The sequence below is a fragment of the Hyla sarda genome, unplaced genomic scaffold (genome assembly GCF_029499605.1).
Source record: "Hyla sarda isolate aHylSar1 unplaced genomic scaffold, aHylSar1.hap1 scaffold_360, whole genome shotgun sequence".
Classification (NCBI taxonomy): Eukaryota; Metazoa; Chordata; class Amphibia; order Anura; family Hylidae; genus Hyla; species Hyla sarda.
The window spans coordinates 177,641-192,460 of record NW_026610373.1 but is presented as its reverse complement, the minus strand read 5'-3'; the positions used below and the strand labels follow the sequence as shown (position 1 = coordinate 192,460).

Here is a 14,820-nt window from a genome sequence, read left to right as displayed (position 1 = left end):
TTATAATCAACATTAAGAAGCGTAATTGGTCTCCAATTTTCTAAGCTGTTCCTATCCCCCTTTTTGGGGATCAGAGACACTATACCACTCCTCCAAGATAAAGGTAGAACATCAGAATTAAAAGCCTCCTTAAAAATATTAAGCAAATCATCTTTAAAAATGTCCCAAAAGGTTTTATAAAACTCTACAGGAAGTCCATCAGAACCTGGTGTTTTACCTGTGGATAAACTTTTAGCAGCAATTTCTAATTCTTGGCATCTTACTTCTGTGCAAAGTGCATCTTGGTCCTCCTTACTTAAACCACAATCTAAAGTGCTTAGGAGAAAATTAGCAGCAGATATATCAATGGGTTTCTCATTAAACAGATCTTGATAAAAGGATTTAGCTTTGGATAACATTCCTACATTAGTAGTTTCATCCTCAATGTTAATCATTAACTTTTTTGTTTCCATTACCTTTTTAAAAAAGAATCTTGTACACTTTTCATCCTTCTCTTTACATTCAACTTTGGAGTTAAAAATTATTTCTTTCCCTTTGTTAGTTATAGCCTTCTGAATATCACTTTTAACACTTAAAATCAGATCGTCTACATATACACCCAGCTCTTTGAGTTGATAATAGGTTTGTAGTTTTGTGTTAAGATCTCTATACCATTTCAATTTCTCTTTTGTTTTTTTAACACCCATCTTAATAAAATACTCTTTAAATTTTACCTTGCAGAATTCCCACCATGCTAAAAGAGAATTAAAATTAGTCCTTGAGTTCTGCAATTTTTTAAAAAGATAGATAAAATTACATTTAATTTCTTCATCTTCAAGCAAAGAGATATTCAGACGCCAGACTCCTTTGGCTCTGCAAACCCCATCAAACTTACATGTAGCAGATAAAATCTTATGATCTGAAAAAAAGGTAGAAGTCAATTGCATATTCCCATAAAATGCAAATCCAGAAGCAAAAATATAATCAATCCTTGACATATAAAGGCTATTCCCCCAGGTATACCCAGGGTCATTAGGGAAAGAGGTTCTCCACAAATCTTTTAAATTAAAATCAACTATAAAATCCTTTAGTTGTTTTTCAGTCTTATCTTTCCTTTGTTCAGATCCTCCAGCCCGCTCCTCTCCTGCCATTATACAATTAAAATCACCAGCGATGATAAGCGGGGATGAACCCGGTAAATAAAACTGAATTTTCTCTAATAAATCAGATCTTTCATCCTTATCTGGAGAGGCATATACATTTAAAAGTCTCATATTCATGTCATTATAAATAATATGAACGAGCAGGGCTCTACCGGGTACAATGTCTGTGAAGGAGGTAACTTTATACTCACTGCTCTTGAACAGTATGCAAACACCAGTCACTTTCCTCTCATTATCCCCTGACCACACAGACGGGCCAAGAGTCCATTCAGATCTCAAAGATGAATAATTGATATCATAATCAATGGCACATTCCTGTAAAAATAAAATGTCTGTAGGCAAAGAAGACAAGAAAGAAAATAAAGCAGCCCTCCTCTCTGGGCTCTTCAAACTCCTCACATTGAAGGAGGAGATATTAACACTTGGTAGCTCCTGGGTCATTCATTATCCTCAGACAAAGAACCCCAATCTGTAGGTGGTGACACAAATTCCTCAATATTAACAGGGTCGGATGCTGTTATAACCTTTTGGCAGACAATCTCCACGTTCCCCTCGTCCGCACTAACTCGACCACTCCTTTTGATGTTAAGGCCCTTTTCCTCTTTCCGGTCTCTGCTTTTCCTCTTTCGCCGTTCTTCTACATCCATCTCCTCTGTATCCCTTCTGGGCGGTCCAGGACCCTCAACTTCCATGAGAGGAGAACCCCTCACTTCTGTCTCAGGTCCCACGACCTTCCCCGGGGACACAATGCTTTTGGAGACATGAGCCACAGCAGGTATCACAGGAATTCCGGTAGCAGAAGACTCAGGCATCACTTTCAGGGTGTGGGTCTTAGGCACAGGCACAGCATCCATGGAGCTCTTCCTCATCGAGGGACCAGCCGACGTAGCCACAATATTGGCCCAGGAGCGTTGAGGACAATCCTTAAAAGCGTGTCCTTTCTGCTTACACACATTACACAGAATCTCATTTTGACAGTCCAAAGTGGTGTGGCCTTTTTGGCCACATCTTTTGCAAATAACCACTTCCTCTTTGCAAGATTCTTGTGTATGACCATATTCATGGCATTTCCTGCAATAATACGGCATCCCAGGGTAGAATAAATAGCCACGTTTACGCCCAATTAAAAAATTTGCAGGTGGGCGACACAGACCTCCAATTCCTCTCACATCTTCTCTGAACTTAACAGCAAACTTATGCTTTCCAGTCCAAAAGTCCATTGCATTCATTATTTTATGAGAGTATTTGACTTCCGCACAATATTGGTTTAAAAATAAGACAATGTCTCTTATATCCACGTATGGATCGTGCATAGTAACCACCAGTGGAACATCGCCATTAGAATATAGAGCAATGAAAACAAGTCCTTTCATATCCTCCTCATTGGCAAGCTCCCGAACTTTCTCAAACATATGGTCACATGCAGATGCGGAAGTCAAGGTAAGAATGAAAAGTCCTTTACCTGGGTCTTTTAGGCAAAACACATCTTCTCTCTGAATGTGCAATAAATCCAGCATAATTCTCTTGACAAAAAATTCCAAAGTCATCTTCTCCTTTTTCTCCTCATCCACTTCAATACGGAAGGTGTTCTTAATCCGAGTTTCAGTATGCGCAGCAAACCTAAGGGTCGCCATGGGGGATCGCCTTCCCGTTCTTTGTAAGTCCTCCTCCTATAGCAGCATGAGGCTTAAGACGGCTAAAAAACCGCCGATGCCTCAAGGCCGAAGGTTCGACGAACTCAGAGCCCCTTGACAAGATACAAGATCTTAGCCAAAAGGCCGAGAAGCGATAACCGTGAAAGGGGCGGGCCCAACAAGGTCCCCTTCATGGGCACTATCACTGCTTGCTGTCAGGGAGGCTGCCAGACAATTTTCCATGCACACTCTGGGCTGGGGGGCAGTCAACCACCAGTACACACAGCAGAACCTAAACCCATACCATTATTGCTAAGCAGCAAGACAGGGGCCCATTGCACTCCCACGGGGCCTTTTTAAATGCAATCCATAACCCGGATTTGCCAGGAACCCTTCTTACTCCTCCTACTTGCATGTGACACTGGGCTTAGGATCTGCATAGGAAACACACACACAAGCACACACCTACCTTTGTTGCCTGCAGATGCCTCCTTGGCTGTCCCCAAACGGTATCAAACCAACACCCACGGGAAGCTGTAAGCATAGAGGACATGCCTGCACCCCATTGGACTTACCTGTGTGGGTTAAATCCGGGTTATTTGACAACCTATGGCGGTGATGGTTCTGCTCAGACAGAGCAGTGCTGATGCTCCTCATAAAGCTGTCGCTGCTGTGAAGGTTCTAGGTGACATCACAAATCCCTTTGGTTACATACACAACAAAGCTGGGTTGTTGTTGTTTACACTCTGCAAGGCCTGTGGAAGTGAGTGACATCATAGCACTGTAGTTCTGAGGGTTCAAGATGGATGCAACAATCTCCTGTTGCTTCTATGAAGGCCGTAATAGACGACATCACCAAACAGCTCCATAGTCACATACACAGCAAAGGAGAGATGTTGTTTACACCTAGTGATGTCAGTGGTATTGAGTGACATCACAGCACAGTGCTAAGGCTCCTGGGCCTGGACACAGCAGCGGCTGCAATATCTCAACGGAGAATACGTTTATATCTATGTGTGTGTGTGCGCATATATATATATATATATATATATATATATATATATATATATATATATATTTCTCCGCCGAAATCACTTTTAAACCCATTTCCACCTTTTTTTCCCTTCTCTTCCTCTTACTTTTTTTTCACGTTTTTTTACGTTTTTCTCCTTTTCGCCTCTTTTCTGGGCGTATTATTCTTCTTTTTCTTCTTTTTTTTCGTCTAATGCATACCCCATCAGTGCAGCAATGCTTATTCAATACCGCCAGCAGATGGAGACACTGGGGGATAATTTTCTAAGGATTTATACTGATTTTTCCTGTCTGAATTTGTCGCACAGAAAGTTGCAGGCCAAATATGTGTGACATTTCTGCGACTTTAGCTTCTAGAGCATTTTTACAACATTATACATAGGTGCTGAATACATAAAAAGCGACTGTTCAGCGACAGACAAGTCGCATCGGCTGAAAGTAGGCCAGAATGTCAGTCCATGTTGGAGCAGGTTTAGATACAGTCTAAAGCATAGATCTCAAAGTCTGTGCACAGAATTTAGCAAGGGCCTCGCACCTTCTGATGCATCAGGTAGGTGCACAATAGCATAGCCTAACCCTCTGTACTTTGGTCTATATTGATGCGGGACATAGACAGCCAGCTGATGACCAATCCATTAGTGCAATGGATGGCTGGAAGCATTTGTCTTTGCCTTTGCAATACCACAGAAGCAATGCATGGTCAATGTACAGCAATGACACACCTGTGTGAACAGCCAGGAGACCCCCCCCCCCCCCCCCCATGTTATGTTACATAGTTACATAGTTAGTACGGTCGAAAAAAGACATATGTCCATCACGTTCAACCAGGGAATTAAGGGGTAGGGGTGTGGCGCGATATTGGGGAAGGGATGAGATTTTATATTTCTTCATAAGCATTAATCTTATTTTGTCAATTAGGAACATTCAGCACCCACCCGCTATCAAGGCAGCTGCCTATCATGTCATGCCCTACCTGCACAGGTGTGCTGGCTACTCAAATGATCCAATTAAGGAGGCCATTTAGTCAGCAGCAGCAGAAGTCCTGTGCCTGGACGCTCCAACAGGGGCCAGACACAAGCAGAAGCAGAAGCAGCAGAAGCAGCAGCAGCACCACCTTTTGTTTTTTGGCTGCAGCAGCAGCAGCAGCAAGGCCCACAGGGCTGGCTAGCTGGCTAGCCAGCAAGCAGGTAGCAATGAAAGTAGGAATCTTTCTTTTTAACCCTGTAAGGGGGTGGTGCACTGTACCCGAAGATACTGCCATATCGGGTCAATGCATAGGGCGACGGAAGCAAGCTTCGAAATCGGCCCCCGTTCTCAAAAATCCATTTAATATATGGTCCCCAGATAGGGGACGTATCAGATATTAAACTGATAAGAACAGATACTACACTTGATCTTAGCCAAAAGGCCGAGAAGCGATAACCGTGAAAGGGGCGGGCCCAACAAGGTCCCCTTCATGGGCACTATCACTGCTTGCTGTCAGGGAGGCTGCCAGACAATTTTCCATGCACACTCTGGGCTGGGGGGCAGTCAACCACCAGTACACACAGCAGAACCTAAACCCATACCATTATTGCTAAGCAGCAAGACAGGGGCCCATTGCACTCCCACGGGGCCTTTTTAAATGCAATCCATAACCCGGATTTGCCAGGAACCCTTCTTACTCCTCCTACTTGCATGTGACACTGGGCTTAGGATCTGCATAGGAAACACACACACAAGCACACACCTACCTTTGTTGCCTGCAGATGCCTCCTTGGCTGTCCCCAAACGGTATCAAACCAACACCCACGGGAAGCTGTAAGCATAGAGGACATGCCTGCACCCCATTGGACTTACCTGTGTGGGTTAAATCCGGGTTATTTGACAACCTATGGCGGTGATGGTTCTGCTCAGGCAGAGCAGTGCTGATGCTCCTCATAAAGCTGTCGCTGCTGTGAAGGTTCTAGGTGACATCACAAATCCCTTTGGTTACATACACAACAAAGCTGGGTTGTTGTTGTTTACACTCTGCAAGGCCTGTGGAAGTGAGTGACATCATAGCACTGTAGTTCTGAGGGTTCAAGATGGATGCAACAATCTCCTGTTGCTTCTATGAAGGCCGTAATAGACGACATCACCAAACAGCTCCATAGTCACATACACAGCAAAGGAGAGATGTTGTTTACACCTAGTGATGTCAGTGGTATTGAGTGACATCACAGCACAGTGCTAAGGCTCCTGGGCCTGGACACAGCAGCGGCTGCAATATCTCAACGGAGAATACGTTTATATCTATGTGTGTGTGTGCGCATATATATATATATATATATATATATATATATATATATTTCTCCGCCGAAATCACTTTTAAACCCATTTCCACCTTTTTTTCCCTTCTCTTCCTCTTACTTTTTTTTCACGTTTTTTTACGTTTTTCTCCTTTTCGCCTCTTTTCTGGGCGTATTATTCTTCTTTTTCTTCTTTTTTTTCGTCTAATGCATACCCCATCAGTGCAGCAATGCTTATTCAATACCGCCAGCAGATGGAGACACTGGGGGATAATTTTCTAAGGATTTATACTGATTTTTCCTGTCTGAATTTGTCGCACAGAAAGTTGCAGGCCAAATATGTGTGACATTTCTGCGACTTTAGCTTCTAGAGCATTTTTACAACATTATACATAGGTGCTGAATACATAAAAAGCGACTGTTCAGCGACAGACAAGTCGCATCGGCTGAAAGTAGGCCAGAATGTCAGTCCATGTTGGAGCAGGTTTAGATACAGTCTAAAGCATAGATCTCAAAGTCTGTGCACAGAATTTAGCAAGGGCCTCGCACCTTCTGATGCATCAGGTAGGTGCACAATAGCATAGCCTAACCCTCTGTACTTTGGTCTATATTGATGCGGGACATAGACAGCCAGCTGATGACCAATCCATTAGTGCAATGGATGGCTGGAAGCATTTGTCTTTGCCTTTGCAATACCACAGAAGCAATGCATGGTCAATGTACAGCAATGACACACCTGTGTGAACAGCCAGGAGACCCCCCCCCCCCATGTTATGTTACATAGTTACATAGTTAGTACGGTCGAAAAAAGACATATGTCCATCACGTTCAACCAGGGAATTAAGGGGTAGGGGTGTGGCGCGATATTGGGGAAGGGATGAGATTTTATATTTCTTCATAAGCATTAATCTTATTTTGTCAATTAGGAACATTCAGCACCCACCCGCTATCAAGGCAGCTGCCTATCATGTCATGCCCTACCTGCACAGGTGTGCTGGCTACTCAAATGATCCAATTAAGGAGGCCATTTAGTCAGCAGCAGCAGAAGTCCTGTGCCTGGACGCTCCAACAGGGGCCAGACACAAGCAGAAGCAGAAGCAGCAGAAGCAGCAGCAGCACCACCTTTTGTTTTTTGGCTGCAGCAGCAGCAGCAGCAAGGCCCACAGGGCTGGCTAGCTGGCTAGCCAGCAAGCAGGTAGCAATGAAAGTAGGAATCTTTCTTTTTAACCCTGTAAGGGGGTGGTGCACTGTACCCGAAGATACTGCCATATCGGGTCAATGCATAGGGCGACGGAAGCAAGCTTCGAAATCGGCCCCCGTTCTCAAAAATCCATTTAATATATGGTCCCCAGATAGGGGACGTATCAGATATTAAACTGATAAGAACAGATTTTTTTTTTTTTTTTTTTTTTTTTAAACCTTCAGGTTTGGACATTAAAACATCAAAATTCAACTCCATACTTCGTCACTTAGACTTTCTGAAGTAAAGTCCAACTCATCATTAGGTCTTTCTTTTTATTTTCAATTTCAAACAAACATAAATACCATCACCAATTACAAACTTACAAGATATCTCCATTTCAAAAACTTCCATATCCCCTCAGCATCCTTATCCCCCAAATTCTTCCTATCACACAAATAAACAACATATAACCTATCTAGAATCATCTTAATACAACCCTCCACCGACACGTTTTTTCTTTTGAATACACATAAATTCCTAACATCCCAAAGTACTTCCTTAATAATGGCAAGCAACACAAAAAAAACCCTTTCCTTATCTCTCCCTACCATACTAAGTCCAAACATAACCACATCATACGACATATACCTTATACCAGTCAATTCTTTAAACAGCAATCTCATCCCTTTCCACACACCTTGCGCCATTTCACAATTCCAAAATACATGCATCACACTCTCAATCCCATCACACCCATCTCTTGGACACCTCTCATACCTTCCAATCCCTCTATTTCTTTGAAATTCTCTTACTGGTAACGCACCATGCAAACTCTGCCATGCTATCTCACGTTGTCTATTTGTTACTCCAACAGTCATTATACTCTTCCACACTCTCCCCACATCTACAGCTCTCACCATATTAATTGAACATTCAACTTCGTCTTTTTTAATGTACCCAATCATACTCTTTTTACTCACAAACACTTCTGGACCCACACCAATCAACCTATAATTCTCCAAAAATTTCACCACATATACATACCAACTAGGACACACAAAAGCATAAGGCACTCTCAAATCTCTTTCCAACCAACCCAATTTACATAACACACTGCCACCCAAATATCTCACCATACATGCACAACTCTTTTCACCTCCCATCATTCTTTTCAAAGCAAAAACAATATTCACACCCAGATACACATCAACATTCGGAAAGTCCATTCCTCCATTTTTACCATCTTTCATTACAATCTCTCTCTTAACTCTTTCCATCTTTGTACCCCACAAAAACACAAATAACATTCTTTTCACCTTTCGCAAAACCATATAACTTGGCGGAAACACAACAGCAACATATAACAGTATTGGCAAAATCACACTCTTCACTATCATAACCTTACCAACCATTGACAACTCTCTCAACCTCCAAAAATTCAATTTCTTTTGCACTCTCTTCCCCACATCCTCCCAACTATTTCTACCATCCAACCGTTCATCCATCTTCACCCCCAACACCTGAATAGGCCCTTCCACCCCTTCCATACCAACATCCTCACTCTGAGTCACACCACCAAAACATTTATATTCACTCTTTCCCCAATTGACCTTAAAACCAGACGCACCACAAAACAGACTTACCAATAACTTGGATCTTCTTACAGCCGCAACAGATTCACTTACCACACATACATCATCCATATAAGCCAACACTTTAACCTCTTTACCACGACCCCCCGGAACTCTCACACCTCTCACACATTTATCCTTACGCAATAATTCTAATAATGGTTCCATAGCACAAATAAAAGCAATAGGTGACAAGGGACATCCCTGTCTCACCCCTGAACATACTTTAATCTCCTCAGTCATCCATCCATTAATCAGAATCTTACTATACACTTCCTTATACAACATTCTCACAATATTCACAAAATCACCTGGAAACCCCATTTTAACTAGCACCTTAAACAAAAACCCATGCGACAAACGGTCAAAAGCTTTTTCAAAATCAATTGACAACACACGAACCACCTGCTTTCTACACATACCATCCCACAATATATCTCTCAACAAACACAAATTCTCACTAATTCTTCTTCCTGGCACACCACACACTTGCTCCTCCCCAATCACTTGCTCTATCACGTCCCTCATTCTATTTGTAATCAGCTTTGCAAATATTTTATAATCCACATTCAACAAAGTTATCGGCCTCCAATTCCTTACATCATTCACATCCCCTTTCTTATAAATCAAAACCACTATCCCACTCTTCATACTTTCCACCAATCTTCCATTAGCCCACATATACTTAAAGATACTCTCCATATCATCCTTCAGTACATCCCACAATTTCACATAAAACTCAGCCGGCAACCCATCCTCTCCAGGAGTCTTATTTTTAGCCATACTATCAACCGTCCTTTTAATTTCTTCCATTCCAATCTCTCTCATTAAACTCTCATACTCATTACAATCTACCTTCTTATCAATCACTTCCAGCACTTCCTCAGCCAAACCCCTATCACACTGTTTGACTGCATATAAGTCCTCATAAAACTCTTTCACCACATTCAGTACAGCTTTGCCTCTCACCAAACCACCATCCTTATCATACACACTAACTAAATCATCCTTTCTCCCAATCACTTTCTTAAAAAAATATCTTGAACACTTTTCATCCTTCTCCAATTTGTCCACTTTTGCTCGGTACATTAACTCTTTTCCTCTTTCATTCAACCAATCCTTTACATCTCTGTTCACAGCATCAATCTTACCATCCACTCTCCATCCCTTCTTTTTCAACTTAATGAGAAACCCCAACCTTTTATTCAGCCATTCATACTTCTTTCTTTCCCTAGCTTTCCTTTTATAACCTTCCCTCTTGAAAAAAACCTTAGTTCTTTCTTTAACCCACTCCCACCAACACAATAAATCCAAAAATTCTTTTTTCTTCTCACACCATAACTTATACTTCTTAATATACCTATCATATACCTCCTTTTCATCCAACAGTTTCACATTAAGCTTCCAGTAACCCCTCCCACTTATGCAAATCTCATCCAACACCAAACCACAACTCACACGCTCATGATCAGAATAAATCACTCTCTCTTGCTTATACCACATACATCCTATCATTTTGGACACAAAACACATATCTAATCTTGACTCACTCCTTCCACTCTCAGCATGATATGTTGCTAACACAGGATTCACACCACACACTTCAACCACATCTCTTAACTTGAAATCACTCACCATACTCTTAAGCATATTTCCAGAAACATCCGCATCCCTCCCAATCTCACAGTTGAAATCACCTACTAACAACACTGGTTCCTTCCCAGACAAAAAACCCTTAATTATTTCAAACAAACCCACCCTCTCCTCCTTATTCACAGGTGCATAAACATTAATTAACTTAAACTTAAACCCATGTAACCCAACCTCCACCAACACACACCTTCCTTCCCTTAACACCATTTGACTACAAACTTTAAACTTATTATTCCTAAACAAAACCCCAACTCCATCATTTCTATTTACATTAGAGCAAGACCACACTGCTGGTCCATATCTCCACTCCTCCTTTTTTGGAGGAAAATCCAATCCACATTCCTGTAGACAAATTATGTCATTATTAGTTCCTGCCAATTCCTCCAGAATGGCCGCTCTTCTATTCTTATTTTTAAAGACTCTAACATTTGACAAACTAACCGAAAAAGACATATCAAATCAAATAACAACCCATAGGAAGAAAAAACCTAGAAGAGAGTTAATGAACTTTACGGCTCAGTGTCGAGGGAGAAGTTTCTTCTCCAATGCATTTATCCATTTCACCCTCAGATATTGCGGCAAAACGATTACTCGTCTCCACCACCGTCTGCTCCATCTTTTCACCACTGGCACCTCTCGCCGCCTTCCGTGGGGGACGAAAAAGATCTTCCTCTCTCTCTTTAGCACTTTCCTCTTCTGAATTCGACCATTCAACTTTTTGAGTGCCAGACACCTGAGGACTAGGCACCTCTTCAATTCTCACCTCCTCCTCCATCTCCTCTTCAATCTCCTCCTGCACCTTCTCTTCCACCACCGTTGCTTTCTCAATAATGCTAGCAATCACACTCTTTTCTGCCATGTCTGCCTTTGCCTTTTCCCTTTTTTTTAATTGCCAAATCTTTTCTGGCCTCTTTCTCCTTCTCCCTCTTAGCCACCTCCGGACAATTTCTATACACATGTCCAACAAGGCCACAAAGATCACAAGTTCTGGGCTGTGGACAAGCTCCCGCCTCATGCCCTGGCATTTTACAATTTCGGCACTTCTTATTACCTGGACAAGCCTCTTTAACATGTCCAAACAGCAAACAATCACGGCAAAACAATGGCTGGCCATAATAATAGACATAACCCCGGTTTCCAGCGATTGAAAAATTGGCCGGTGGGTGTTTCACTCCACCAATGCTCCCAGGATCCAGCTTCAGTTTTACAAAAAACTTCCATGTGCCATTAAACACACCCAAACTACTAGTTTGCTTCACTCCCCCTTGGACACTTTCACAGTAGATACTTAGAAAGTTCTTAATCATATCCGGGTCTAAGAACGGATTGTACATATGTACAAACAGAGTCTTCACTCCCATCTCAAACAGAGGAAAAAACTTTACATTTTCCAAGACAGGGTTATTGGCATTTCTTTTCAAACATTCATAGAAGTTCTGGCAATCAGCTTCATAGATGAAGGACACATCATATATTCCTTGCTTCCTATTCTCTTGCACACAGAACAAACTATCCATGCCAAAACCGCCCAATTTCTCCACAAGTTCATGTCCAATGTACTCAATCCGATTCTTACCCCGGTCAGAAGTTTCCACCACAAAACGTACAGTCTTCTCAATCGCAGGGAGGTATTCCTTTCCAGCCATTGTTCTTCTCTTGTCTGTCGATTCCACAGTAAGATCACCACTCCGGATTCCTGCTCAGCAGAACACCCGCACCCCTGACCCAGACCAAGTTTACACTTGATCGGAGCCAAAAGGCCGAGAAGCGATAACCGTGAAAGGGGCGGGCCCAACAAGGTCCCCTTCATGGGCACTATCACTGCTTGCTGTCAGGGAGGCTGCCAGACAATTTTCCATGCACACTCTGGGCTGGGGGGCAGTCAACCACCAGTACACACAGCAGAACCTAAACCCATACCATTATTGCTAAGCAGCAAGACAGGGGCCCATTGCACTCCCACGGGGCCTTTTTAAATGCAATCCATAACCCGGATTTGCCAGGAACCCTTCTTACTCCTCCTACTTGCATGTGACACTGGGCTTAGGATCTGCATAGGAAACACACACACAAGCACACACCTACCTTTGTTGCCTGCAGATGCCTCCTTGGCTGTCCCCAAACGGTATCAAACCAACACCCACGGGAAGCTGTAAGCATAGAGGACATGCCTGCACCCCATTGGACTTACCTGTGTGGGTTAAATCCGGGTTATTTGACAACCTATGGCGGTGATGGTTCTGCTCAGGCAGAGCAGTGCTGATGCTCCTCATAAAGCTGTCGCTGCTGTGAAGGTTCTAGGTGACATCACAAATCCCTTTGGTTACATACACAACAAAGCTGGGTTGTTGTTGTTTACACTCTGCAAGGCCTGTGGAAGTGAGTGACATCATAGCACTGTAGTTCTGAGGGTTCAAGATGGATGCAACAATCTCCTGTTGCTTCTATGAAGGCCGTAATAGACGACATCACCAAACAGCTCCATAGTCACATACACAGCAAAGGAGAGATGTTGTTTACACCTAGTGATGTCAGTGGTATTGAGTGACATCACAGCACAGTGCTAAGGCTCCTGGGCCTGGACACAGCAGCGGCTGCAATATCTCAACGGAGAATACGTTTATATCTATGTGTGTGTGTGCGCATATATATATATATATATATATATATATATATATATATATATATTTCTCCGCCGAAATCACTTTTAAACCCATTTCCACCTTTTTTTCCCTTCTCTTCCTCTTACTTTTTTTTCACGTTTTTTTACGTTTTTCTCCTTTTCGCCTCTTTTCTGGGCGTATTATTCTTCTTTTTCTTCTTTTTTTTCGTCTAATGCATACCCCATCAGTGCAGCAATGCTTATTCAATACCGCCAGCAGATGGAGACACTGGGGGATAATTTTCTAAGGATTTATACTGATTTTTCCTGTCTGAATTTGTCGCACAGAAAGTTGCAGGCCAAATATGTGTGACATTTCTGCGACTTTAGCTTCTAGAGCATTTTTACAACATTATACATAGGTGCTGAATACATAAAAAGCGACTGTTCAGCGACAGACAAGTCGCATCGGCTGAAAGTAGGCCAGAATGTCAGTCCATGTTGGAGCAGGTTTAGATACAGTCTAAAGCATAGATCTCAAAGTCTGTGCACAGAATTTAGCAAGGGCCTCGCACCTTCTGATGCATCAGGTAGGTGCACAATAGCATAGCCTAACCCTCTGTACTTTGGTCTATATTGATGCGGGACATAGACAGCCAGCTGATGACCAATCCATTAGTGCAATGGATGGCTGGAAGCATTTGTCTTTGCCTTTGCAATACCACAGAAGCAATGCATGGTCAATGTACAGCAATGACACACCTGTGTGAACAGCCAGGAGACCCCCCCCCCCCCATGTTATGTTACATAGTTACATAGTTAGTACGGTCGAAAAAAGACATATGTCCATCACGTTCAACCAGGGAATTAAGGGGTAGGGGTGTGGCGCGATATTGGGGAAGGGATGAGATTTTATATTTCTTCATAAGCATTAATCTTATTTTGTCAATTAGGAACATTCAGCACCCACCCGCTATCAAGGCAGCTGCCTATCATGTCATGCCCTACCTGCACAGGTGTGCTGGCTACTCAAATGATCCAATTAAGGAGGCCATTTAGTCAGCAGCAGCAGAAGTCCTGTGCCTGGACGCTCCAACAGGGGCCAGACACAAGCAGAAGCAGAAGCAGCAGAAGCAGCAGCAGCACCACCTTTTGTTTTTTGGCTGCAGCAGCAGCAGCAGCAAGGCCCACAGGGCTGGCTAGCTGGCTAGCCAGCAAGCAGGTAGCAATGAAAGTAGGAATCTTTCTTTTTAACCCTGTAAGGGGGTGGTGCACTGTACCCGAAGATACTGCCATATCGGGTCAATGCATAGGGCGACGGAAGCAAGCTTCGAAATCGGCCCCCGTTCTCAAAAATCCATTTAATATATGGTCCCCAGATAGGGGACGTATCAGATATTAAACTGATAAGAACAGATACTACACTTGATCTTAGCCAAAAGGCCGAGAAGCGATAACCGTGAAAGGGGCGGGCCCAACAAGGTCCCCTTCATGGGCACTATCACTGCTTGCTGTCAGGGAGGCTGCCAGACAATTTTCCATGCACACTCTGGGCTGGGGGGCAGTCAACCACCAGTACACACAGCAGAACCTAAACCCATACCATTATTGCTAAGCAGCAAGACAGGGGCCCATTGCACTCCCACGGGGCCTTTTTAAATGCAATCCATAAC

The 14,820-nt window shown here is 43.0% G+C and overlaps 3 non-coding genes across 3 annotated transcripts; all 3 read right to left on the bottom strand.

Moving 5' to 3' along the window:
* Nucleotides 1-5,037: 5,037 nt before the first annotated feature.
* On the bottom strand, nt 5,038-5,228 carry LOC130331917 (U2 spliceosomal RNA). Its single transcript, XR_008874702.1, has one exon. It is a non-coding gene; the product is annotated as a U2 spliceosomal RNA (small nuclear RNA).
* A 2,087-nt stretch (nt 5,229-7,315) lies between these two features.
* LOC130331980 (U2 spliceosomal RNA) lies at nt 7,316-7,500 on the bottom strand. The gene has a single exon (XR_008874754.1). It is a non-coding gene; the product is annotated as a U2 spliceosomal RNA (small nuclear RNA).
* Nucleotides 7,501-14,411: 6,911 nt separating this feature from the next.
* On the bottom strand, nt 14,412-14,602 carry LOC130331916 (U2 spliceosomal RNA). Its single transcript, XR_008874701.1, has one exon. It is a non-coding gene; the product is annotated as a U2 spliceosomal RNA (small nuclear RNA).
* Nucleotides 14,603-14,820: the final 218 nt, after the last annotated feature.